The sequence below is a fragment of the Dendrobates tinctorius genome, unplaced genomic scaffold, assembly GCF_039654945.1.
Source record: "Dendrobates tinctorius isolate UK_male_01 unplaced genomic scaffold, ASM3965494v1 ptg000274l, whole genome shotgun sequence".
Taxonomy (NCBI): domain Eukaryota; kingdom Metazoa; phylum Chordata; class Amphibia; order Anura; family Dendrobatidae; genus Dendrobates; species Dendrobates tinctorius.
This window is the reverse complement of record NW_027361941.1, coordinates 1,008,329-1,033,210: the sequence shown is the minus strand read 5'-3', so window position 1 is coordinate 1,033,210 and position 24,882 is coordinate 1,008,329. Positions and strand designations below refer to the sequence as shown.

General features: G+C 48.0%; 1 protein-coding gene across 1 annotated transcript in view; it reads left to right on the top strand.

Moving 5' to 3' along the window:
* Positions 1–24,882, top strand: part of LOC141072527 (uncharacterized) — a 71,628-nt gene that overhangs the window by 25,309 nt on the left and 21,437 nt on the right. The window lies entirely within an intron of this gene.

The following is a 24,882-nucleotide window of genomic DNA, read 5'->3' as shown; positions in this document are numbered from 1 at the left end:
GACCCCCCACGCTAAATGGGACAGAGCGCGGCGGTGGCGGTAAGAACCGGGGGACAGCGCCGCGGCAGGCAGCACTGGGGGACAGCGTCGCGGCAAGTACTGGACACCCACACGCTGAACGGGACAGAGCGCGGCAGTGGGGGTATGAAGCGGGGGACAGAGCGCGGCAGTGGTGACAAGCACCAGGGACAGAGCACCGCGGTGGCAAGCACTGGGGGACAGAGCACAGCGGTGGTGGCAAGCACCGAGGGACAGCGCCGGGGCAGCAAGCATCAGGGGACAGAGGGCGGCAGCATGCTGCACATCAAAACACCCCCTCATCCCAGCAGCAATGTTCCACTCTGGCCTCCTCCAGCAACACCCCCAGTAAGCAATAATACACATGGATTATAAGATGCACCACCATTTTATTAAAAAAAGTTTTTTCCCTATTTTTCTCCTCAAAATTTGGGGTGCGTCTTATAATCCGGAGCGTCTTATAAAGCGAAAAATACGGTATATTACAGCCCTCAGCCACGCACAGCTTAGAGATCTATCATGGCACAGGCGGAATGTTTGTCCTGGAGATTATCACAATCCTCCTGAAGTTAGTTGGTTTTAATACAAATTGAAAAGTCAGGATAAAGGGAAGCTCTGCTGTTATTGGACAGAAATTCACACTTGGCCTCACTGCACATTTACTGTTGTCCATCATAAAAGGGAATTTTGGCCAGAAAGACTGGACCTGGTCTTGTAGGAACCATGAGACATTCAGCAGCACAGAAGGGAGAGAAGATTCATCCGATAAGATCTCAGGGATCTAGGAAGCCAACAGCATCATTACCCTCCGCTTTCTCTTACAGGCCCAGCATAAGATTTTTCTCCAAGTGATTTTCTATCTTGTCAGCACATTCTACGTACGCTGTCATTTGGCTTTATAGTTTACAGATCTGCTCAGGAAACAACGTCTCCTAATCCCAGGGGGTAGGTGGATCCTCCAGGTTGTAAGTTCTATGGAAAAGGGCTTTCATTGCCCAAAGTCATGTGAACAGTTTTGGGTGGAGGAGGATGTTGTGGTCTAGAGGCAAAATGGTGATCATGGTAATACGGCCGGACTACACCACCGATAAAGCAGCCACAGCCGGTGAATGAGAGGAATCTGTGACTTCTCTGCATTCAGTGGTCACTACTCACCTGGGTAGTCATATGTGGGAATCTGCTCTTTACACCACTCATCATCTCTCACATATGTCTCTGTAGGATTAATATGGGTCAGATCTTCACCCTGAAACAAATACTGTAAAAGTCACAGACAGATGGAGAAGTCCCATCTATGATCAGCTCTAATCCTGCCATCTCCACCGCTCTCATTACACAAGTATAAAACATATAATACTGGTGGATAAAACACGACTGAGCACAAGACCTTCACAGCCGTCTACACATCATAGGGGAGATCTCCTGACACCTTCTCTCCATCTACCTGATGATCCTGAGGAGCACTGGGATCTTCTTGGTTACAGTCCTGTGGAAGAAGAGGACGGGAACATCTCTCTGGTGTTGTCCTCTTACTGGATAGATCTGGAGGAAACACATACAGGGACTGAATTCATTCTCTACATACAGATAATTATAGGCCGTGTGTATTTAGTCCTGTCTATTACCTGGTGATGTGAGGGGCTGGGGAACCTCCATTATGACGTTCTTGTACAGATCTCTGTGTCCTTCTAAATACTCCCACTCCTCCATGGAGAAAAAGACAGCGACATCCTGACACCTTATAGGAACCTGACACATACAATGATACCGTCATCCCCCCGATCCCTTCATAGTGTTACTGTATAATGTCCCAGCATTCCCAGCAGTGTCACCTCTCCAGTCAGCAGCTCAATCATCTTGTAGATGAGTTCTAGGATCTTCTGGTCATTGATGTCCTCATGGATCAGGGGGTGAGGTGGAGGCCCCGTGATTGGGCTCAGGGGTCTTCCCCATCCCTCAGACACAGGGTCCTGACAGCGATCACTAGAGGTCTTCTTCACCACTGTGTAATCCTGGTTATGGAGAGACACATTAATAAATCTCACTCCAGACATTTCCAGAGTCCTCACCTCTCCAGTTCTGTCCATCTGTTATTCCCATAGATAAGAATGATGTAATGTGACGTCATCAGAATCTCTCACCTCTCCAGTGAGACGGAAGAGGATCTCTAGGGTGAGGTGTAACATCCTCTCCGCCATCTTGTCTCTGTCCATATCCATCCTTGATGGGTAAATCAGGAAAATTCTCTTCTGTAGAAGATCTTCACTGAGAGGATCCGATATTGTAGAGACCTGAATGAGAAGAAGATGATCCGATGTAACACCATAAGAATCCTGTGTAATAATACAATTACTGGAGATAATAAGGGAAACATATGAGGAGATTTATTATCTTACAGGGTTTAGTTTTCTTCCCCGACATCTACTAATAAAACCTATATATTTAGGCCACAGACAACAAGCATTTTCCTCCTCGGAGTCGGCAGCTGAACACGTTCCTCATAGACTCATCTTCCATAACGCTAATTCTCGTCTCATTACCGACACTGGAATCGGCATTAGCAATACTGCAGGAGATATTCATTACACGCGACATGAGAAATAACTCCTTCATGATGAGGACGACATCTTCATCTTCTACTGCGGCTCTAGAGACAGATGTGGCCAGAGTCGGTCACTGCCTCCATCCCCACCGGCCGTCTATATGAAGGTTTCCCGTCTTCCCCGCACTGGAATCTTCTCTCCCGTTAGATCTCAGCTCTGAGTCACACACAGAAGTTTGAGGCTTTTCTGGAAGAACAGGACAGGAGAGATCTGAGGCCGATGTCTCCATGTACAGGGTTTCCCCTCGGGATAAGAGGCTTTTCTATCCCTTTCCCCCAATTAGAGGGGACACCTGTGGATATCGGGGTCTTTACCGGCTGCAGTCCTGGGGGGATTTACTCGGTAACGTGGACGTTGGACAAACGTCACCATCAATTCCCATCAGAGTGAAGGAACAAAGCTCCTCTATTCAGCTCTATGGATCCAGGATGAAATCCACTGCGGCCTCTGCAAGAAAAGAGCGAAGTCTGGTGAGACCCCCGAGGCCGGAGATTTCTACAGCTGCTCTGTGCACACAGGACCTGTGATGAGGTCACAGGAGGGGAGGAGTCAGGGGTCACATGATCAGGGGCCTCAGTGTGTGCAGGACTCTGCTGTGCTGGTTGTCATGGTGCTGGATGAGGGGAAGTTTCTGTGTGGGGTCAGGTGGGGTTTACAGGGTGGATGTAGCAGAGGCGTGTGTACAAGGTGTACGGAGCGGAGCCGTGTGTGTACAAGGTGTACGGAGCGGAGCCGTGTGTGTATGAGGTGTACGGAGAGGAGCCGCGTGTGTACGAGGTGTACAGAGCGGAGCCGTGTGTGTACGAGGTGTACGGAGCGGAGCCATGTTTGTATGAGGTGTACGGAGCGGAGCCGTGTGTGTCGAGGTGTACGGAGCGGAGCCGTGTGTGTACGAGGTGTACGGAGCGGAGCCGTGTGTGTATGAGGTGTACGGAGAGGAGCCGCGTGTGTACGAGGTGTACAGAGCGGAGCCGTGTGTGTACGAGGTGTACGGAGCGGAGCCATGTTTGTATGAGGTGTACGGAGCGGAGCCGTGTGTGTACAAGGTGTACGGAGCGGAGCCGTGTGTGTACGAGGTGTACGGAGCGGAGCCGTGTGTGTACAAGGTGTACGGAGCGGAGCCGTGTGTGTACGAGGTGTACGGAGCGGAGCCGTGTGTGTACGAGGTGTACGGAGCGGAGCCGTGTGTGTACGAGGTGTACAGAGGGGAGCCCTGTGTGTACGAGGTGTACGGAGCGGAGCCGTGTGTGTACGGGGTGTACGGAGCGGAGCCCTGTGTGTACGAGGTGTACGGAGCGGAGTCCTGTGTGTACGAGGTGTACGGAGCGGAGCCCTGTGTGTACGAGGAGTACGGAGCGGAGCCCTGTGTGTACGAGGTGTACGGAGCGGAGCCGTGTGTGTACGAGGTGTTTACGGAGTGGAGCAGTGTGTGTACGAGGTGTACGGAGCGGAGCCGTGTGTGTACGAGGTGTACAGAGCGGAGCCCTGTGTGTACGAGGTGTACGGAGCGGAGCCGTGCGTGTACGGAGCGGAGCCATGCGTGTACGAGGTGTACGGAGCGGAGCCGCACGTGTACGAGGTGTACGGAGCGGAGCCGTGTGTGTACGAGGTGTACGGAGCGAAGCCGTGTGTGTACGAGGTGTACGGAGGGGAGCCCTGTGTGTACGAGGTGTACGGAGCGGAGCCGTGTGTGTACGGGGTGTACGGAGCGGAGCCCTGTGTGTACGAGGTGTACAGAGCGGAGTCCTGTGTGTACGAGGTGTACGGAGCGGAGCCCTGTGTATACAAGGTGTACGGAGCGGAGCCCTGTGTGTACGAGGTGTACGGAGCGGAGCCGTGTGTGTACGAGGTGTTTACGGAGCGGAGCCGTGTGTGTACGAGGTGTACGGAGCGGAGCCGTGTGTGTACGAGGTGTACGGAGCAAAGCCCTGTGTGTACGAGGTGTACGGAGCGGAGCCGTGCGTGTAGGGAGCGGAGCCGTGCGTGTACGAGGTGTACGGAGCGGAGCTGCGCATGTACGAGGTGTACGGAGCGGAGCCGTGTGTGTACGAGGTGTACGGAGCGGAGCCCTGTGTGTACGAGGTGTACGGAGCGGAGCCGTGTGTGTACGAGGTGTTTACGGAGCGGAGCCCTGTGTGTACGAGGTGTATGGAGCGGAGCCGTGTGTGTACGAGGTGTACGGAGCGGAGCCCTGTGTGTACGAGGTGTACGGAGCGGAGCCGTGTGTGTACGAGGTGTACGGAGCAGAGCTGCGTGTGTACGAGGTGTACGGAGCGGAGCTGTGTGTGTATGAGGTGTACGGAGCGGAGCCCTGTGTGTACGAGGTGTACGGAGCAGAGTCGTGTGTGTACGAGGTGTACGTAGCGGAGCCCTGTGTGTAAGAGGTGTACGGAGTGGAGCCCTGTGTGTACGAGGTGCACGGAGCAGAGCCGTGTGTGTACGAGGTGTACGGAGTGGAGCCGCATGTGTATGAGGTGTATGGAGTGGAGCCGTGTGTGTACGAGGTGTACGGAGCGGAGTTCTATGTGTACGAGGTGTACAGAGCAGAGCCCTGTGTGTACGAGGTGTATGGAGCGGAGCCGTGTGTGTACGAGGTGTGCGGAGTGGAGCCACGTGTGTACGAGGTGTACGGAGCAGAGCCGTGTGTGTACGAGGTGTACGGAGCGGAGCCGCGTGTGTATGAGGTGTATGGAGCGGAGCCGTGTGTGTACGAGGTGTACGGAGCGGAGTCCTATGTGTACGAGGTATACAGAGCAGAGCCCTGTGTGTACGAGGTGTATGGAGCGGAGCCGTGTGTGTACGAGGTGTGCGGAGTGGAGCCACGTGTGTACGAGGTGTACGGAGCAGAGCCATGTGTGTACGAGGTGCAGACATTCTATGTGACTGCAGACTTCTGAATTCTCACAGTGCTCACTGAACGCTGTCAGGATTCTCTCGTGCCGGTAATTTACATACATAATTTACATACATGCTGACTAGACATGTGTGGCCTCACTCCATGAAAATGAACAGAGCGGGGCCGGGCACGTCTAGTCGGAATGTGGCCAGAAGTATATAAATCACATACTTGTGCTGACATGATTGTACAACGGCAAGGGAGAATCCTAAGTGTGCAGTGCATTAGTTGTGAGAATTCAGAAGCTGCAATGTCAGGATTCAGCTCTGCAGGTTCCCGTGTCATCACATGGACACGTCACTCATATGTGACTCTCATACTTATGGTCCTGTGACATCGAGCTTCTCTTCCTGCTTCTCTCAGATTCTCACTGAACATTGAGGGCATTAGGGAGAGCAGCTCGTGGGTACAGGACTAAGTGTGCAAGTCGCATGTGTGTGTGTGGGGGGGGCGAACCAAATTCTTGCCCCGGGTGCCAGAAAGCCTAGATACGCCTCTGTCGGACACACACGGTAAAACTGCGGTCATCGGTCTCTCATCTCTCGCACTTATACTAATATTGCTGTAAAAGAGAAATAGCACAATAGTGCATTATCCGGTGTGCAGATAACAATTGCAAGTAATACACTCGCCAAATGGAGATTTGTAACCGGCAATGGAGGATTCGCTGCTGCAGAACCACAGATCCACGAGGGACCAACATAGAAGATTCAGGACAGGAAAAATGTGATCAGTCAATCCGCGCTGCGAATCACGAAAAACTCGGATTATTAATACAGTGGACTTTATTCTATGCGTTTCAGAGTCTCACAGAACTCCTTCCTCAGTGATTCACAGCGTGGATTGACTGACCACATTTCTCCTATCCTGCACTTATACTGATAACTAGTGTTGAGCATTCCGATACCGCAAGTATCGGGTATCGGCCGATACTTGCTGTATCGGAATTCCGATACCGACTTCCGATATTTTTTCAATATCGGAATTCGGCATCGGAATCGGAAGTTCAAAGTTGATTGACAGCCTGACGTCATCATGATGCGCGGTGTGTGCGCATCATGATGCGCCGTCATTTCGGGCTTTCCGGGGGTCTCTGCCGGCCTGCCGGGGGGCTGTGTGGACTGCCCGGGGTCTGTACCGGCCTGCCGGGGGGCTGTGCCGGCCTGCCGGTGGTCTGTGCACCCTGTGGGGGTCTGTACCGGCCTGCCGGGGGGCTGTGCCGGCCTGCCGGTGGTCTGTGCACCCTGTGGGGGTCTGTACCGGCCTGCCGGGGGGCTGTGCCGGCCTGCCGGGGGGCTGTGCTGATGTCCGGGGGTCTGTGCAAGCATCGTCCGATGGGACTACAAGTCCCATCTGGCGATGCCTGCTACCATGACAGTGATTGACACATTAGCCAATGATGGGACAGTAGTAGTCCCATCATCCGGCTAATGTGTTAAATGTTAAAAAAAAAAAAAAAAATACTACATACATACTACATACATACTACATGCATACTACATATATACTACATACATACTACATACATGCTACATACATACTGCATGCTACATACATACTACATACATACTACATACATACTACATGCATGCTACATGCATGCTACATACATACTACATGCATGCTACATACATACTACATGCATGCTACATACATACTACATGCATGCTACATACATACTACATGCATGCTACATACATACCACATGCATGCTACATACATACCACATACATACTACATACATACTACATACATACTACATGCTACATATATACTACATGCATGCTACATACATACTACATGCTACATACATACCACATACATACTACATACATGCTACATGCTACATACATACTACATACATACTACATACATACTACATGCATGCTACATACATACTACATACATACTACATACATACTACATGCATGCTACATACATGCTACATACATACTACATGCTACATACATACCACATACATACTACATACATACTACATACATACTACATACATGCTACATACATACTACATATATACTACATGCATGCTACATACATACTACATGCTACATACATACCACATACATACTACATACATACTACATATATACTACATGCATGCTACATACTAGCAGTCCACGAGTGTGTCCCACGACGATCTTGGGTAGAGAACTGCAGCATCAGATGATGCTGCCGTTCTCTACGGGCTGCAGGAATCCAATGACGGAAGGTAGGTATCCTTCCGCACTGTATTCCTCCGCCACTTAAAAAAAAAAAAGTCCCTAGTCTCACTTTATGCCATTGCTGCGTGGGGAATTCCCACACACAATCACAATCACAGCAATGGCATACAATTGTACAATGTGTACAATTGTACACAGCAATGGCATAAAGTGAGACTAGGGACTTTTTTTTTTTTTTAAGTGGCGGAGGAATACAGTGCGGAAGGATACCTACCTTCCGTCATTGGATTCCTGCAGCCCGTAGAGAACGGCAGCATCAGCTCGTGGACTGCTTCGGATCGTGGGTGAGTATTTTTGTGGTTTGTTATGTTAATATTTATTCCGGAAAAGACAATGGCTTCGGGGAACAATGTGACAAGTATTGGTAAGTATGTTACTCTATGTTATATGTACTGTATGTCTATGTATGTATTGTATGAATGTATTGTATGTATGTAGTATATATGTGGTATGTATGTAGCATGTAGTATGTATGTAGTATGTATGTAGCATGCATGTAGCATGCAGTATGTATGTAGCATGCATGTAGTATATATGTAGTATGTATGTGGTATGTATGTAGCATGTAGTATGTATGTAGCATGCATGTAGTATGTATGTAGTATGTATGTAGCATGCATGTAGTATATATGTAGTATGTATGTAGCATGTAGTATGTAGCATGCATGTAGTATATATGTAGTATGTATGTAGCATGTAGTATGTATGTAGCATGCATGTAGTATATATGTAGTATGTATGTAGCATGTAGTATGTATGTAGCATGCATGTAGTATATATGTAGTATGTAGCATGTAGTATGTATGTAGCATGCATGTAGTATGTATGTGGTATGTATGTAGCATGCATGTAGTATGTATGTAGTATATATGTGGTATGTATGTGGCATGTAGTATGTATGTAGCATGCAGTATGTATGTAGCATGCATGTAGTATATATGTAGTATGTATGTAGTATATATGTAGTATGTATGTTGCATGTAGTATTTATGTAGTATGAATGTAGCATGTATGTAGTATGCATGTTGTATGTATGTAGCATGTATGTAGCATGTAATTTTTTTTTTTTTTTTTACATTCAACACATTAGCCGGATGATGGGACTACTACTGTCCCATCATTGGCTAATGTGTCAATCACTGTCATGGTAGCAGGCATCGCCCGATGGGACTTGTAGTCCCATCGGACGATGCCTGCACAGACCCCCGAAGCCTGCACAGACCACCGGCAGGCCGGCACAGCCCCCCGGCAGGCCGGCACAGCCCCCCGGAGCCTGCACAGCCCCCCGGCAGGCCGGCACAGCCCCCCGGCAGGCCGGCACAGCCCACCGGAGCCTGCACAGACCACCGGCAGGCCGGCACAGCCCCCCGAAAGGCCCGTACAGACCCCAGAGAGGCTGTACAAGGCAAAAACAGGGTTTTTCTTATTCCGATACCGGAAGTCCCATAGACTTGAATGGGACTTCCGGTATCGGAATCGGCGATACCGATACTTTTTTTAAAGATCGGCCGATCCATTCCGATCCGATACTTTGAAGCATCGGACGGTATCGCTCAACTCTACTGATAACATAAGATGGAGTCAGACGAACCCTCCTACAAAACGTGAGAACAAAGTCATTACTACAGGACTGTGTGAGAAAGGGATTTATTCTACAAGAAACGCTGGGGCCACAAATGAGAGAATCCGGGCCCCGTGGCTGGATACTCCGGGCCCCCAGCGTGTTAGGACCAGACGGGGTCTTTGTCCCTGGAGCTTCTCTACTCGGGATAATGAGACTCTGATCTTGGTCATCCGTATGGATAATGGAAATGGAATTACAAAGCTTCTCATAGACTTTCCATGTTACACACAGACGGCACATGTACAGCACACGGACGGCACATGTACAGCACACGGATGGCTCATGTACAGCACACGGACGGCACATGTACAGCACACAGACGGCTCATGTACAGCACACGGACGGCACATGTACAGCACACGGACGGCACATCTACAGCACACGGACGGCTCATGTACAGTACACGGACGGCACATGTACAGCACACGGACGGCTCATGTACAGCACATGGACGGCACATGTACAGCACACGGACGGCACATGTACAGCACACGGACGGCACATATACAGCACACGGACGGCACATGTACAGCACACGGACGGCACATGTACAGCACACGGACGGCACATGTACAGCACACGGACGGCACATGTACAGCACACGGACGCTCATGTACAGCACACGGACGGCTCATGTACAGCACACGGACGGCTCATGTACAGCACACGGACGGCTCATGTACAGCACACGGATGGCACATGTACAGCACACGGACGGCACATGTACAGCACACGGACGGCATATGTACAGCACACGGATGGCACATGTACAGCACACGGACGGCACATGTACAGCACACGGACGACACATGTACAGCACACGGATGGCACATGTACAGCACACGGACGACACATGTACAGCACACGAACTGCACATGTACAGCACACAGATGGCACATGTACAGCACATGTACAGCTCATGTACGGCACACAGATGGCACAGGTACAGCACAGGTACAGCACATGGACAGCACATGTACAACACGCGGACAGCACATGTACAGCACACGGACGGCACATATACAGCACACGGACGGCTCATGTACAGCACACGGATGGCACATGTACAGCACATGGACGACACATGTACAGCACACGAACTGCACATGTACAGCACACGGATGGCACATGTACAGCACATGTACAGCTCATGTACGGCACACAGATGGCACAGGTACAGCACATGGACAGCACATGTACAACACGCGGACAGCACATGTACAACACGTGGACAGCACATCTACAGCACATGGATGGCACACGTACAGCACACGGACGGCACATGTACGGCACACGGACGGCACATGTACAGCACACGGACTGCACATGGACGGCACATGTACAGCACACGGACGGCACACGGACGGCACATGTACAGCACACGGACGGCACATGTACAGCACACGGACGGCACATGTACAGCACACGGACGGCACATGGACGACACATGTACAGCACACGGACGGCACATGTACGGCACACGGACAGCACACGTACAGCACACGGACTGCACACGTACAGCACACGGACGGCACGTTTACACGGACTCATAGACTTGTATTGGCCCTTTGTCATCTGTGATGCTGGGAAAACACGGACATGAGAGGAGCACCGTAGATCAAATAGGGGACACGTGGCATCTGTGAAAAACATGACAGGTCGTGTGAAGGGGCCGTACAGTCACATAATAGAAAACATTAGCAGAATTGCCGTCTTTATCGACATCCTACCTCACAAACAGCAGAATAAAAAGAGATTAATAACAAGTCCTACGTGTCCCCCAAACTACTCTGCTAAATCTCCTCTGGCTCCGTGGCCGATGGTTCGGGGGCCCTGATGGTTATTATTCATTTTGCAGCTATAATATAAGGTGAAGCCACAAGACCCCTGCAGACCAGTGCTGAGACTGATGGAGACCCCCGGAGCCACAAGACCACTGCAGCCCAGTGCTGAGACTGACAGAGACCCCCGGAGCCACAAGACCACTTCAGCCCAGTGCTGAGACTGGCAGAGACCCCCGGAGCCACAAGACCACTGCAGCCCAGTGCTAAGACTGACGGAGACCCCCTGGAGCCACAAGACCCCTGCAGCCCAGTGCTAAGACTGATGGAGACCCCTGGAGCCACAAGACCACTGCAGCCCAGTGCTAAGACTGACGGAGACCCCCGAAGCCACAAGACCCCAGCAGCCTAGTGCTAAAACTGACAGAGACCCCAGTAGCCACAAGACCTCTGCAGCCCAGTGCTGAGACTTATGGAGATCCCTGGTGCCACAAGACCCCTGCAGCCCAGTGCTAAAACTGACAGAGACCCCAGGAGCCACAAGACCACTTCAGCCCAGTACTGAGACTGACGGAGATCCCCGGTGCCACAAGACCCCTGCAGCCCAGTGCTAAAACTGACAGAGACCCCCGGAGCCACAAGACCACTTCAGCCCAGTACTGAGACTGATGGAGATCCACGGTGCCACAAGACCCCTGCAGCCCAGTGCTGAGACTGGCAGAGACCCCCGGAGCCACAAGACCCCTGCAGCCCAGTGCTAAAACTGACAGAGACCCCAGGAGCCACAAGACCACTGCAGCCCAGTGCTGAGACTGGCAGAGACCCCCGGAGCATCGGTGCTGGAGCCGCGGGGAATTTATCAGTTCATGCTAATTATTTTTACATTCTCAGAAATCCCCTGTAGTGTCTGTTCACACCCACCATTGTTGCTGTGGATTTATGTACAGTGTTGGCAGGAAATATTCTGCTTTTTTGCAGCCTTTTCACTTGCATTTTTGTGCCCCATTCAGCTGCAGAAACGCTGAAAGACAACACCAACAGATTTATAAAAAAAGTGTCTTCTGGCTGATGTCCGTGTCTGCCTGGTGTCCGTGTCTGCCCGGTGTCCATGTCAGGCCGGTGTCCATGTCTGGCCAGTGTCCATGTCTGGTCGGTGTCCATGTCTGGTCGGTGTCCATGTCTGCCTGGTGTCTGTGTCTGGCCGATGTCCATGTCTGCCTGGTGACCGTGTCTGGCCGTGTCCGTGTCTGGCTGCTGTCCCTGTCTGTCTGCTGTCTGTGCCTGGCCAGTGTCTGGCCAGTGTCCGTGTCTGGCCGGTGTCTGTGTCTGGCCGGTGTCCGTGTCTGGCCGGTGTCCGTGTCTGGCTGCTGTCTATATCTGACAGGTGTCCGTGTCTGCCCGCTGTCCGTGTCTGCCTGGTGTCCGTGTCTGGCCGGCGTCTGTGTCTGACCGGTGTCCTTGTCTGCCCAGTGTCCATGTCTGCTTGGTGTCCATGTCTGGCCTGTGTCTGGCTGGTGTCCGTGTCTGGCTGCTGTCCCTGTCTGACCGGTGTCCTTGTCTGCCCGATGTCCATGCCTGGCTGGTGTCCATGTCTGGCCGGTGTCCATGTCTGACCGGTGTCCGTGTCTGGCCGGTGTCTGTGTCTGGCTGGTGTCTGTGTCTGGCTGCTGCACCTGTCTGGCCAGTGTCCATGTCTGTCTGCTGTCTGTGCCTGGCCAGTGTCTGTGTCTGTTCGGTGTCCGTGTCTGGCTTCTGTCCGTGTCTGGCTGGAAACCGTGTCTGCCTGGTGTCTGTGTCTGCCCGGTGTCTGTATCTGACCAGTGTCCATGTCTGCCCACTGTCCATCTCTGCCCGCTGTCCGTGTCTGACCGGTGTCCGTATCTGGCCGGTGTCCGTGTCTGGCCGGTGTCCGTGTCTGGCCGGTGTTCGTGTCTGGCCGGTGTTCGTGTCTGGCCGGTGTCCGTGTCTGCCCGGTGTCCGTGTCTGCCCGGCGTCCGTGTCTGCCCGGTGTCCGTGTCTGCCCGGTGTCCGTGTCTGGCTGGTGTCCGTGTCTGGCCGGTGTCCGTGTCTGGCTGCTGCACTGGGACAGTGCGGAATAGTATAGTAGACAGCACTATTCCACACAATAGGATATTAAGCCCTGTTTACACTTGCTTCTGCAGTGCGTCCGGGGGCTCTGCCTGAATCCCCCTAAAATAGGAATCACATAAATCCCCGTTGGGGTCACAGACGGCACTGACACCAGCAGAGGTCAAAGGAATTTGTTTTTTTTCTGAAATTGACTGATTTATTCCCTTAGGCCGGGTGCACACGATCAGGAATTGGCAGCGCTTTGGACGCAGCACATGTCCGCTGCCGGCTACTGAACACAGGTGACTCCACATGTGATCACTGAACCGTGTGGATTCACCGCGTCCAATACATTGTAGGGTGAGATCTATCGCGTCTCTGCAAATAAACAGACATGCTGCGATCTGGAAAGACGTGCCGCATGTCCGTCTCTAAAGATAGGGAATTTAGATTGTGAGCCTCATTGGGGACAATGCCACTAATGTCTGTAAAGTGCTGTGGAATTAATAGCACTATATAAATGAGTAAATATAAATATATAAATTGCGGGGGTTCTTGCCTTTCACAAAATGTCGGCAGAGCCCCCGCAGCACCGTACACCCACAACGGCACGCCACACATTCAAATGACTCTCATCCCAGCCTGTGGCCTGCAGCAATGCTCCCCTCTTGGCTCCTCCAGCAGTGTCCGAGTGTTATAATAATTGTAATAAAGTTCTTTCTTTTATGTGCATGTATATATATATATACGTATGTGTGTATGAGTATGTGTATATATATATAATATACACATGACTGCATTCTTATGCTTTGATTGAAACTCCTTTCAGCTGGTGTAATGAGAAGACATGGGTGTAATGCTTAGTTTGCTATCCTTGTCTTGCGTGCAAATAAAATGTCATACTTCTCTGGTAACATAGATAAGGATTGCTAGCAGCTAAGCATATTTCAATGTATGTACTATTTTGCAAACGTAGTATTTTGAACGCCCTCCTCTTTTCTTATTTAAACTCTTTGAATATGTATAGAGTCAGACAGACTGCTCACATATGGTGTGGCTGTCATTCTGCCTCCATGCCGGCATGATCAATAAAGAAACATCTTACTTATTCAGGTCTGGAAGATTTCTAATTGGAAGACTAAAACTCCACTGACATTACTGAGATCTCACTGTAAAGACCTTATTTTGCGGCCTCCAGTCATTCAGCAGAGTATGGGGGTCTGGCACTGTGGGGGCTCTTGTTATCACCGCCTCGCTTACAGATGGGGGCGCCCTCCCTACTGGAAACAAGCTGTGTTACAAGGTGAGCTGGACAGAGTATAATCACCCCTTTTATCAATCCCACATCTGCAGGTCATGAGGACCACAAAGATTCTGGGTATGTGGTCAATTCCTCCTCTAATTCTAGGAAAGGATCAGCATTTCTCACTCGTTCCCCTGCCTCGCTGCAGGTGGACACTGGGTTTAGAAATGGTGTTCCACTTTAGTACTTGTGAACATGCCTGCAGTCTGGCATTGTAGAATGAGCCATCGCCCAAATCCTCCCATTGTTACTTTCCTTACACTCTTCAACAAAATCACCAAGGAATTTCCATGATCTACCTTTACATCTGGAGAGGGAAACATGTGGCACAGAACCTCTAAAAAGCAAAAAACAACAATGTAATTAGTTCTGCAAGTTTAAAACTGATGACACATTTCCCTTCATGATCCCAGTATAGAGTGTCCAAGAACAATCTAGAGCATGGAAATTCTCATATTTTACATCAGGACCCCTAAAATACCTGTAGTACATGGTGCAGTGTAGTTCTTCTGGTGTGTGAACATCTACATTTGTATACCTTTATCTATTGCTTCCTTGATGAAGGACTCAGTAACTAAGGATGGTCCTGCAGTTATTAGATCTAGACTGTAATAATATCTGGATTCTCCATACCCCTGGAGCACCATTGTCTCAGTCATGGATGTTACCTATAGTCCGGCAGCAGTAGGAATTATTCCCAGGCTCAGGGCTTGCATCATATCCCTCCCACACAGTTGATAATATAATTTGTGCAACTGCACTTTTAACTGTGCTGAGGGCCCGGTATCTCCACAGGCGTAGACAATGGTTCTCTGTGTCTTACCACTTGCTCCTTTTACCACTATGCAGGCAGCAGACAGTTCAATAGTAGGTATCTCTTCTAGTCCAGTCAAAATACGGAAAAAAAAATCCTTTACCCTGAGCAAATTCCAAGAAAGCGTTTTATTGTTTTTTTTGGTAGTATTACATGTAGGGAAAAACATACTAAAAGTTTACCAAGATAGGGTTACCACCAAGGGTCCAAATGTGACATCAAAGAATATGGCCGCCAAAGCTGTAAAATGTTAAATGCGACTCGCCTTTCAGTGTCTATCATATTTCTTTTACAATTACTACTATTATTATATTTATTATTTAACGATTTATTTATCTTCTTTTACAGAGCTGAGAATGATGGAAAGTCAAGAAACTTGCCCCTTATGCAGCCATGAAGTAGAAGATGACGGAGAAAGAGTGGTGATTGGTGCAAAAGGAGCTGAAGGGATCAATAAAGCCAGTATTGAGAGGGGCGTTAGCACTGTGGTAGCTGCTGGAGCAGTGGTGCACAAGAGATGTCGTATGAACTACATAAACAAGAAGCAAATAGACTTGCATAAGAAAGCTACTTCCGTTCATCGTTCACCTGCCAAGAGAGGTACTCAGGTGTCTACTGGATCCTATGATAGCACGACGCAGTGTTTGTTTTGTGGACATGAAGTGGTGAAGACAAGATCTAGTAGTGATTTCGATGACTATAGCTTTGTTAAAACGGATGGATTTGTAAGGTCCATCTTGTCACATTGCAAACAGCATAATGATGACTGGGCAATCACCATTCAAGGGAGAATCGCGTACTTTGGGAAGGACTTACATGCTGCAGACTGTCTGTATCATCGTTCATGTGACATTAACTTTCGGACAAATTACGGAATTCCTATGCGTCATGGTGGTGGATCTACTACAAAGAAACCGCGGAAGGTAGGGAGGCCGATGAACATGGACCAAGAGCAAGCGTTCTTGAGAATGTGTGCATTTCTCGAGGACAATGATGAAGAGCAACTGACTGTCACAGATCTTGCAAAGACAATGACGGAGTATCTTGTAGAAGGAGACAGTGCTGCCTATAGTAATAAATGACTGAGGTATAGGCTGGAGGAGAGGTATGGCGATTCGCTATTCATAGCAGAGTGTGAAGGGTTGCCTAACATTGTAACGTCCCGTGAAAAGACCAGAATAATCCTGAGGGACTATTTACGTAGTCAGGATACGGATGAAGAAGCCCAGAAGAGAGCCATCATAGAGACTGCGGCCAAACTAATCAAGAGCGATATCAAGTCTAAGATCCCATCTTCAACCGTTGAATATCCGAAGACTTCTTCACTTGAATGTCAGTCTGCCTTAGATTATCTCCTCCTGAGTTTGCTTTGCTTGCTTGAAACCCTCTTCGTTGGAAAGGACATTCACAGGAAGGTCGCAAGCATTGGACAATCAGTTGTTCAGGCTGTACGTCCCAGGGCTATAGTAGCTCCATTGCAGCTTGGGTTAGCAGTCCAGCTCTATCATCATTTCAGGTCTCGATTTCTTGTAGACAGTCTCTCAGCCAAGGGATATTGTTCATCATATTCGGAAGTTCAGCGATTCGAGGAAAACGCTGCCACTTCTGTTGGCCAGGATGTACTCGGTGGTACCATAGACAGACTGGATACGGCACTGCTGTTCGCTGCGGACAACGTCGATCGTAATATCATCACGTTAGATGGGAAGGGGACTTTCCACGGCATGGGGATGGTAGCTACTGACTCCAGGAAGGAAGGTCAGTCGCACTGTTCTCAGACGGAAGACTGCTGACTTGGAGATAGTTGAACAAAGCAGAGTTGATGTAAGGGAATACCGTTTTGCAAAACACACTCGCCGAAACATAAAATTCAAGCCCTTGCCATTTCTCGACACCATTGACCATCGTGTTGATGTATTGTGGGAGATGTCTTTATGCTTCAAACAGCCTGCACCGAGCTGGAATGGAATGATGCACATGCTACATAAAGACTGTGATCATCCGGTGTCGTCTTCGGTAATCTTCCTGCCCATTATTGACATGTATTCCGGAGACAAATCATGCATCTTCTCTACTCTTGAGTATCTGTGTAACCTTGCTAATAAACACCGATCCGCTGCAGTTGTTACATTCGATCAGCCACTCTACTGGAAAGCGTCAGAAATCAAACACGAGGTGCCTGAAGACAGCCCGGTTCGAGATGTTGCCTGATGCTCGGGAGCTTCCACACATTGATGAATCTTATGGGTGCCATAGGAACGTTGATAGATGGAGTGGAATCAAAGAGATCTTGGGAACAATTTACGGTGACAATGCTGTGCAACACATCATGACTGGAAAGGCAGTTCAGCGTGCAGTTTGTGGCCATCTCCTCCTTGATCAGTGTCTTACTCAGCAAGTTGCAGACAAAGTACTTTGCGACCATCCTGGTTTTGCAGACCTGTTGCAAGAACTTGAGCAGTTGTATGCTCGGACACAGACAGGGGAGAGTGACTTGAATTCGGTCATCACTTCTACCTGCCTTAGTGAAATTGTCCACCTCTTGTCCACCAAAAGAAATGGATTATCTGCTCACTCTCACACCAGTAAACTATGGCTGAATTACCAACAGATGGTTGGAATTGCAAGGGAGCTTATCAAGGCCGATCGTACAGGATCCTGGCTGATGCACCTTCATGCTGTAGCCGAATGTTTGCCCATATTTGCAGCTGCTGTGCATGGGAAATATGTGAAGGCCGCCTACCTTTACCTCCAGTCTATGACCACTTTGGAAGATGATATGCCATCAGTCTTCCATAGATTTATGAATGGCTTGCATGTTGTAAGGCGGACTGATCAGTACTGGGCAGGCCTGGGTTGCGACCTAGTCATCGAGCAAGCTCTGATGCGCTCCCTAAAAACTGCAGGAGGACTCAGCAGAGGAAGTGGAATGTCCCAACATCAGAGGGCCTTATGGACTCTGTCTGTGTCAGTGTCCTCTTCCTACAGTGATGCAATGCAGGGTTTCACTCGCCAGAGCTTTGTCACCAGTGAACACCACAAGGAGGCAAGAATGTCAAGGATGAGAAGAGATCGTGAAGACCTGGAGAAAATTGCAGAAAAACTCGAGACCTTTTCAACTTTCTCTGATGAAGTGTCTCTTCGCAACATTATCACCGGTGTCAATGCAAATAAGGATGTGAATGTCGATAACCTGTTCACCATTGGCAGAGAAATAGTGGCAACAATGGAGGGTCAATCACTGTTTTCAGTTAAGTACAAGCGGTCAATGAAAGCCAAGACCCTGGCATCCAGTGAGGCTATTGACATTGCTAAGGACAAAACAATAGACCCCGCTCTTTTGTTCCAAAGGTTTCTTGTGGTGTCTCAAACTGCTGATCTTTCCCTTGATGAGGTGATGGCCTATGAACTTTCACCATACCCACCATCCCTCTTTGAGGCAAAACATCTCTTACGCAAACCAAACAAAGCACAACTTATGGCTGCTATAAAAGAACAGAGTTCAGATGACGCAGTACTCAAGGATGTACCAGAAGTGGAACATTATGTTCTTGACGGAGGTTCTCTCCTCCATCGACTGAAGTGGTCAGAAGGAAAGACATATTGTTCATTCCCTGAAGACTCTGCATCTTTCACACTAAAGCACTATGGTAAGGCTATGATAGTATTTGATGGTTACATTGGAGGACCAAACACTAAGGACATTACCCATCAGCGACGGCGCAAAAAACGAACAAGTAACAAAGTGAACATTGCTGAAGGAACGAAATTTGTCGGGAAAAAGGAGGACTTCCTTTCAAATGTGGAGAACAAACAGTCTCTTATCAATCTCGTTTCACAGCGCATGAATGACAGAGGTTGCCACGTAATACAATCAGAGGGGGATGCAGATGTGGCGATTGTTAAGGCAGCAGTGTCAATGTCATCCAACAAAAGTACGAGTCTCATTGGCGAAGATACAGATCTTTTGGTGTTGTTACTTCATCACGCGTCAACCATTGATGGCAACAAGCTTTTTTTCTACTCGGATAAAGGAAGTCCTGCAACAGTATACGACATTAAGGAAATTAAGAAGTTCCTGAGAAACCATGTGTGCAGCTGTCTTCTGTTCCTTCATGCATTCACGGGTTGCAATACCACTTCCGCGGTTTTTGGAATCGGAAAAAAACTCGGTCTACACAAGGTTTTGAAGGGAGACTCTGTCTTAAATAGCTGTGCTAAAATCTTTTCCACACCTAACAAAAACAGAGCTGAGATTGAAGACGCTGGGTGTAAAGCGATGGTGGCATTGTTTGGGGGCAAACCTGGAGACAAACTGTCTGCAATGAGGTATTCTACTCTCTGCAAAAAAGTTGGTTCAGCCAAAATCTTTGTTACACCTGAACGACTGCCACCGACCTCCTCTGCAACGAAGTATCATGCCCTTTGGAGTTACCTCCAAGTGATGCTTTGGATGAACAATGGTGAGGCCATGGACACTACTGAATGGGGATGGGAATTGCAGAACAACAGTCTAGTTCCAGTGATGATGGATACTTCACCCGCGCCAGAAACACTTCTGAAAATAATTCACTGCAATTGTTCTCGTGGTTGTAGTACTCTTCGGTGCACTTGCAAAAGACACGGACTTATCTGTTCACGGGTATGCGAACCATGTCAAGAAGGGCATTGTGACAATATGAGTGAGAAAGCAGTGTCTGATGATGAAAATAGTGACTATTGACCTGACACGCTTATTCAGTGATGAAGTAGGTCTTAAAATGCACTGTGTATTAATTCTATAATTTCTAGAAATGTACATATATGTCATGACGTGATTGATGACGTCATGACCTCGCCTGTCCATGTAGTTAGTATAAAACTTTGTATAAAAATTGTTATATGAAAATATATAGTATACAAAATGCAAACTCTTCTGTAACCTAAAGCTACAGCTTTGAAATAGGGAAATATTCGTTATTTTTAGTGCGATGGCTGTCATCGTCTTATGACATCATAGTTAGGACCTTTGTGGTGATCAATTTTTGGAAAACTTTTAATATGTTGTTCCCCACATATAATAGTAATAAAAAAATCATAAAACGCTTTCTTGGAATTTGTTCCGGGTCAAACCGTATCTTGACTGGACTATTCTGGATGTACTAAGGTTCTAGTGCTCCTGAATCAACAAGAAAAGTGACCTCATGGCTTCCCACGAGGACGGTTACTTCTGGAAATACAGTGTTTTATAAATGTATTTCTACTTTAGTCAAATTAAATTTTTCCTCTCATTACACATTTCTTGTACCAAATTTTCACATTTTATCAAAGTAAGTTTTATCATCAAATACAACCCATCTGTCAGGGGACACCCTCAGCTCTTCTAGTGGTCCCTTCTTATCTTAAAGCCACAAACAACCACATTCCAAAACATTTCTCATGTTCACAGCTTATCTCCCCACCTCAGGACTGTTTGCTCTGGGTGGTACCTTCTCCTAGTTTTTCAAGATTAAAAAAAACTTGTCAGGGATCTACAATGTTTACTCTCTATTTGTTATAATATGTAAGAGTTAGGCCTATAAGTTACCAATAAGGACACATTGCACATCTGATCTGAAGACTGTTCTCTCTGGGTACCCGATGAGAAAGGACCATATCCAGTGTCATTCCAGGGATACCCTCTTCGTACAATCTTAATAACTTTCCAGCCATCAGATGAAATGGTCAATAACAATTCTGCCTTACAATGAGGACAAGACATTAAAATATAGCTATGGGACAAAGTCCCATAAGGATGTTACATAAAATTCTTAAACACAAAAGACAAACAAGATGAGGACTATACACAATATAAATGCTGGAGCACAATGGATTTCTAACCACTTATAAGAAGTCTGACAGATATCAGTGAAATTCATATGTCAACAAGAAGATAATAAACCAATAGCAACAATTCAATTACTGCTACTAATATCCAGGATCTAAATAATCCTCACTGATTACACCATGTCCTAGATATTCACCAGCTTGTATCTCTATATCTTGCCTCCTCCACATAATGAAGGCCTGTAAGGGACGAGTGTGACAACACAGTGTAACAATAACAAAGTTCCCCAAGGGCTATGGTCACTGATATGACAAAGATACATATGCTCACAAGGACTTCTGACTAGTGTAACAGTACAAACACACAACAATCTTCACAGTTACGGACTGGACATACACACATACGCAGAGACTTATAAGACAAGAGAGTAAAGTTCCCTCGTACTCCTAGACCTGAAGTGCTGAGATACAGTCCAATGACACCGCCTCTTTATATCCAGAGACGTTCCCGTTCTTAATATCAGGTATTCAGAGCACCACCGGCGCGGACTCTCCTCAGTGATCGTTATAAGATCTTAATCTGACTTTGTGTCCACTTTTTAAATGAGGAGGGTTCAGTCACTCTGTGTTATTAAAAGAAAAACATATAACAAAACACCATAGAATATTCTCTATGGGAATCAGGTGGCGTGTACCTAGGTGATTTATACCACTATAATAACCTATGATTTGTCTCCAGTTCACAGGTGACTGTCAACCACGCCTACTGAACTCCCTTATACACTCACTCAGGATTTTATATTCCAATCCTCATACATTCACTCAAGAGATTATTCAAGGAGTCTCATGTGTAACATAAAACATATATTTATGGCATTTTAGTTCTATGTAGTTTTAAAAGACAGACAAAACAGCACACTTACCAGAAAACAACATTCAACAAAGTACAGAAGACTTTACAGAATACCGGCAAAAATTCATCTTATACTGGGTTCTATTTTAGGTTAATCCAGCGGATTCCTTAATCCGACGAGAATCTCCCTCGATTCTCCCATCTAGATCAATTTAACGTGCACACGGAGTTGCCTTCTCACACTGGCTTTGTACCCATTCTACAGAATTTTTTACAAGAACAAACCCCATTCCTATGGAGCTTCGCAACTTACGGGAGTTATTATAACTCCAATTGCATGTAAACAACTTCCAACTTACAGGAGCCTCTCACAAACCCCAATTGGAAAAGTCCACAATCACAGTCCCCATTCAATTCCCAGAATAACATTCATACTGGATTAACAAGGTTACTGAATATAATGAAAATTATTAAATGTTCTTACCTGTTTTCAGATACAGACAATTCCCAGAGATCCTTAGACTATACGAAATCCGTCACTTTCCCTCAGTCCGGGATAACTGATAATGCCCCTGGTGACACCTACTGTCAAGGCGGAGGACTTACTTAAGGAGTTCCAGACTCCCCCGTGCACGGTTTACAGTACTCACCGGTGAGGGAAAGGTGTTGGATTTCACGGCCAACGCACCAAATGTCAGTGGAGTTTCAGTCTTCCAATTAGAAATCGTCCAGACGTGAATAAGTAAGATGATTTGTTCTTTATTGATCATGCCGGCATGGAGAGAGAATGACAGTCGCACCAGATGTGAGCAGTCACCTGTCTGACAGGCATTACACCCATGTCTTCACAATACGTCAGCTGAAAAGAGCTTCTAATTCAAGAGATTTAAATGTCATACATGCAATCATATATGTATATATATATGTATATATATATTGACATGCATACACGTATACACATATATATGCACATAAAAGAAAGGACTTTATTACAATTATTATAAAAGTCTCTGCCAGTCTCAGCACTGTGCTGCAGTGGTCTTGTGGCTCCAGACTTCTCCGCCAGTCTTAGCACTGTGCTGCAGTGGTCTTGTGGCTCCAGGGGTCTCTGCCAGTCACAGCACTGGGCTGCAGTGGTCTTGTGGCTCCGGGGGGACTCTGTCAGTCTTAGCACTGGGCTGCAGTGGTCTTGTGATTCTGGAGGTCTCTGCCAGTCTTAGCACTGGGCTGCAGAGGTCTTGTAGACCAAAGGGTCTCTGTTAGTCTCAGCACTAGGCTGCAGGGGTCTTGTTGCTTCGGGGGGGTCTCTGCCAGTCTCAGCGCTGGGCTGCCGTGGTCTTGTGGCTCCGGACTTCTCCGCCAGTCTTAGCACTGTGCTGCAGTGGTCTTGTGGCTCCAGGGGTCTCTGCCAGTCACAGCACTGGGCTGCAGTGGTCTTGTGGCTCCGGGGGACTCTGTCAGTCTTAGCACTGGGCTGCAGTGGTCTTGTGATTCTGGGGGTCTCTGCCAGTCTTAGCACTGGGCTGCAGAGGTCTTGTAGATCAAAGGGTCTCTGTTAATCTCAGCACTAGGCTGCAGGGGTCTTGTGGCTCCGGGGTTCTCCATCAGTCTCATCACTGGGCTGCAGTGGTCTTGTGGCTCTGGGATCTCCACCAGTCTCAGCACTGGGCTGCAGTGGTCTTGTGGCTCTGGGGTCTCCACCAGTCTCAGCACTGGGCTGCAGTGGTCTTGTGGCTCTGGGGTCTCCACCAGTCTCAGCACTGGGCTGCAGTGGTCTTGTGGCTCTGGGGTCTCCACCAGTCTCAGCACTGGGCTGCAGTGGTCTTTTTTTTTTTTTTTTCCAATCAATTTTTATTGTAGGAAGTTACATTAGAAAAAGGAAAAAATTCAGGTATCAATGGCATTAATACACAAAGAGAACAATGCTGTAACACGTGGTAGTATATCTTTTGATTATGATTCACATTTCCCATCACACCACCAACAATCATGTCTGATACAAGTTACAACTTTTTTTTTTTTTTTTGGTTAATCAACACCTAATACGTATAAAGTCAACCTACCATTTACTCTTTAATCCTCAAAACGAGGGTTTCAAACAACCAGAACCAGAGAGTAAGAAAGGAAGATAAGAAAGGGGAAGGGAGGAAGAGGTGGGGGGGAGAACCATGGATGGTTGCAAAGAGGCAACCAGGGAGGGGGGGGGAGCTAGGGAATTAGATGGCGTTCCGGGGTAGCCCGAGCAGTAACAACAACATAGATATAAACACCTTGAATATTGACATGTGGTACGGATGAACTCCCTGCGTAACACTCTCTTTGACCCTATTTGACCCATTTTATTAATCTCAGACAGTTTGCCCTGGAAACAGATGCCTGACAGGGGATGCATATACAGAGTTTAGCCACGTGTCCCAAGTCTGAAGTATTTTGTTTTTGGCGCGGATGGAGTGAGCCAGACAGAACTCGTATTGGCAATGGAGATTAATTCGGTTATTTCCAATAGCTACTTATGCAATATCTGGCAGCAACTAGAATGTGAACCAATAATCCCCTGGATTCCCAAGAGAACTCCTCTATACCCACGTTTAGCACTGCCAGACCCGGATTCGGATTAATAGTATTGCCTGTCAGCTCACCCATCAGGCCAAACACCTCCAGCCAGAACAAGAAAACCTTGGGACAAGCCCACCAGCAGTGACCAAGAGTACCCCTTTGGAGGCAGCCCTTCCAACAATGTGGCGAATAATTTGGGAGGAACTGTGCTAAGTTGGCTGGGGACCGATACCATCGCAGGTGTACTTTTTTCAGTTGCTCCAGATGATTTATGCACTTGGAATATTTTTGGATATTTGCTGAAGCCGAGTGCCAG